The sequence below is a fragment of the Peromyscus californicus genome, unplaced genomic scaffold (assembly GCF_007827085.1).
Source record: "Peromyscus californicus insignis strain IS unplaced genomic scaffold, ASM782708v3 Scaffold_12__1_contigs__length_115047231, whole genome shotgun sequence".
Lineage (NCBI taxonomy): Eukaryota > Metazoa > Chordata > Mammalia > Rodentia > Cricetidae > Peromyscus > Peromyscus californicus.
The window spans coordinates 51,150,641-51,154,712 of record NW_026294413.1 but is presented as its reverse complement, the minus strand read 5'-3'; the positions used below and the strand labels follow the sequence as shown (position 1 = coordinate 51,154,712).

Here is a 4,072-nt window from a genome sequence, read left to right as displayed (position 1 = left end):
TGATTTTGTATCTTGCTACTTTGCTGCTGATGGTGATTATCAGCTGTAGAAGTTTCTTGGTGGAATTTTTAGGGTCTTTATGTAAAATATCATATAATATTCCCTTCCCATTTGTATCCCCTTGATTTATTTCAGTTTACTTATTGATCTAGCTGAGACTTCAGGTACTATATTGAATAGGTATGGAGAGAGTGGACATCCTTGTCTTGTTCCTGATTTTAGTAGAAATGCTTTGAGTTTCTGTTTAGGTCAATGTTGGCTATGGATTTCTGTAATTTCCTTTATTATGTTGAGGTTATGTCTCTTGTGTCCCTAGTTTCTCCAGGACTTTAAAACATGCACACACACACACACACACACACACACACACACACACACACACACACACACACAATTTAGTATGCCAGAAAAGGGAACACAGAGATTGGAAGTACAGGTAAATTGCTTTGTGGCTTTCATTTATCATATTGCTTTCTTGTCTTCAGGAGGGAAGATTTTGACATCATAAGTTAGACAATATTTGAGAAGGGAACTTACGTCTTTCAATTCTAAATGGTACTCTTTTGTAATTTCCCCCAGAAGTCCACATTTCTGGAGAAAGTTTATGGTTATTGAGAAGTGTCAATGCTTCTACAATAGAAATTTGCCTTTGGGAACGTCCATGATATTCATATCAAAGTGATGTACTGTAGGCAAACTGAATTCTTTTAGTTCTTGTTGTGTTTCAATATATTTTACTTGCAAGTTAGACACTGGCTCTTTGGAATTGACTTATGTACATCGTTTAGTAATGACAATAGTTTGTTATCTCTTCTAGCATTCTCTTCTTTGATTTCTGGACGGTGATTCAGCTGTTCCCTCGGGAGGCTGCAGGGAGAAGGGAGCTTGGGCGCTGTGGATGGCTTCATCTTGCTGATTTCCCACTCTGCTCTGCTCTGTGGGTAGAAGTTCCTGAGGGCGTGGGTCACTCTATCCCTCATCTCTACAACATGATGCCTTCAGTTCCTTTCCAGGACTTTTATCATGAAGGGATATTGAATTCAGAACTTTTTAATGAATCTCATTTTGAGCCTGGTAGCTTTCGATGTCTAATAGATTTGACCCTCAGGCCTATCTTTAGAGAACAGACCTCTTCATGGAAGAGGAGATGCCTTGAAGAGGGACCATTCAGACAAGGTAAACTGTAGGAAGCTTTTGTCTGAGTCAGTAACATCACAAGGATACTCTGGGATTGGTACTGTTTACTTGAAATCTGTTTAGTGTACAAAAGCTTTTCAATGCTAGTCAATATTAATATTCTCTGATGAGGCTCTTCTAGTCATATCCCTTGAAAACACACCAGGCTAGGGTCTTATGTAACCTACAACTTCCTACTACATACAGCTTCTTCTATGGAACATGGGTTCATTTCCAGAGCTCCTAAGTATAAATATAAGTAAGCATAAATAATTATGAGCATCTGTATGTTTATAATTATACCACATCCTTATTTCCAGTTTGAACATTTGGATTTTAATCTATACAGATAGAATCCAGAGCAATGGTCTAAGAGCCAAAATTGTATAGAAACATCTTAAAGACTAATCTAATTTTCATTATTTATTACAGTTTAGATGTGCTCAAAATATTAAAGGAGTCTGCTCTGCAGCATGTTGCTCCAAGGATCTAAGTAACATGTATTATTCATGCTGGTGGTGGGTGGCCGCCTGTTGCCTCATCCTTATGTATAAGCCACACTGTTAATGTTAATGGGATATGGGTCAAGCACACACATTCAATGTTGGATTTGGATCTTGGGGCCTTTACAGAAATTAAAATATGAAATTTAGCCTTTTATATTCTGCAAAGAAAAAACAATATCGTTTCTAATAAAAATACAACTTGAATAAAATTTGAAACCTCAGCTTCCCGCTATAAAGTTCCCTCCCTTCACTAAAACATGATTTCTTATCAAAAGAAACAAACTTGGAGAAGTTACATCTAGTTCCACAGATACCCTGTGGCTTCTTTTTATGTGGACTGTATGTTGAATAAGGGTTTTTTGTTGAAGAGGATCAGATCCAAAACAACTAAGGAAAAAATGGAAGTGAATTTAGTATTTGTAGCATTGATTTTAGTTCATTGGGAAAGAGCTGGAGGAAGGAGCTCAAGCCTCTATGCACGTAAAAGGCAAGCAGGTGGGTTAGTTCAGTATAATTGCCGTGTTGAAGTCACCCTAAGCTCCCACACCAGTTTCCACTTGAATGTGCATCATGGAGACAATGCTGTGATTCCAGAGACGCATCAGGAGACATAACCTGGGGATTTGCTCATAGCTTAACCACACTGGACTCGAAACCCCAAAATCAAGAAGTTCCCTTCTGTCTCATTTCCTAGTGACTGAGTAAAGGCTTGATTATTATTTCTGGTTCCGTGTGCAGTGCCAGCACCCAGCTGTTCCTTCTCTTACTTCATCCTCTCCCTCATGGAGTTCTAGGACTCTAGGTTTGGCACTCAGCCCTAAATAAATGTTTGAGAAATGACAAATGTATCACAGAAATTGACTTTCCAGTGACAAATGAGTTTGAATTTTCTTCTCCTCTCCTCCATGGATAATTGATTATTACTAGACTTAACTTGTTTTAAGAAATTTCACCATTGTACCCGAACAATGACTTCTTAGTTTAGATTTGAGAATGTTTCTGTATCTTAAACTTTCCAGGAAAAATTAGAATCAATTCTCAAGAGTAACAATTACCCCAAGAGTAACAATTTGGTGCAGCCATGCTGGACCTGGTCAGGATTTAAGCCCTCCTCTATGTCCCTCATGTTTAAAGAGTCTCCTTTGCTGTACTACAATAAATAAAACTTGCAGCTACTATAACTTCTTATTCCACCTAGTCATACACACAAAAAATGCAAACTATAAATTATACTATAAAGCAGAAAAGAATGTAACTTAAAATATGTATTCTAAAACATCTCATCAGGAGTGGAATTATTTAGGTAAGAATCCTTTAGCCCTTTGCCGGCCCTGTTGTTGGATAATGAAATAAATGTATGTAGAAGCCCTTTAGCTCAACTAGGCACCCCTGTGATCCCAACACTTGAGAAACTGATACAGGAAAATAGTGAATTTGAGATCAGCCTAAGGGAAATAGTGAGACCTGTATCAAACAAACAAACTCCTCTAAGCAACAACAAAAGACAGCTTTCTGAGTCTTAGAATAAACTGCTCTGAGCTTCAGTTTCTTCGCATTGTTTCATGGGGATGCTATCTGTGTAACACAAAATATCAACTCGATAGCACCCAAAACAATATCCAGTCCCTACTAACAGTTACTTTTCCTGTTGCAGGGATAAATAGTCTGACAAAAGCAGTGTAAGGACGTGTTTAACTTGATACACAGTTACATCATGGGGGGGGGCAGGAATTTAATGCAGTAGGAACCTGCAGTGGTTGGCAACATCATGTCTACAGGCAGAGAGATAAGCACTTATGTTCAGCTCACTTCTTCCTTTTAATACAGTCTAGAATCTGAACCCAGGGAATGGTGCCACCCACAGTGGACAGATCTTCTGATCTCCATTAATCCAGCACACCACAGGTATGGCCAGAGATCTCTCTTCTAGGTGATTCTAGATTCTATCAAGGCTGCAATTAGTATTAACCATCATACAAGTTTTCAGAGTGTTAATTTTCAACAAATTCTTTGAGAAGTCAAAATTACTGAGTCTAAGACTTGTTTTCCCAGGTTGAAGATTGTCCAACTTGGGTCTCAAGCCTTTCCATTGCGAGAACCAGGTTGTTGAACTACTGATCCTTTTCTTCCTCGCTAAGCTTGCCCCCTCCACCCTTTCCTAAATACCTCAAATAAACAGTCACATTTCCATCTCTTCCATGCTTAGCCTTTTCATATTGTCAGCTCTACACGCATTTTGTCTGCCTGTTACTTGGTAAACTGTTGTTATATGTGTTGATTGTGTTTGAAAACATGAGAATTTGTACCCAGCAATCTATAAGTTCATTCTTTCTCTAGAACAATGGTTTATGATGGTGAGGGGAAGGGATGGCTGAGAAAGTGAAGGTACT

At 38.5% G+C, this 4,072-nt stretch overlaps 1 pseudogene; it reads right to left on the bottom strand.

The window, feature by feature from the left end:
- Positions 1-462: 462 nt before the first annotated feature.
- LOC128107890 (NADH dehydrogenase [ubiquinone] 1 alpha subcomplex assembly factor 4-like) lies at positions 463-980 on the bottom strand (annotated as a pseudogene).
- Positions 981-4,072: the final 3,092 nt, after the last annotated feature.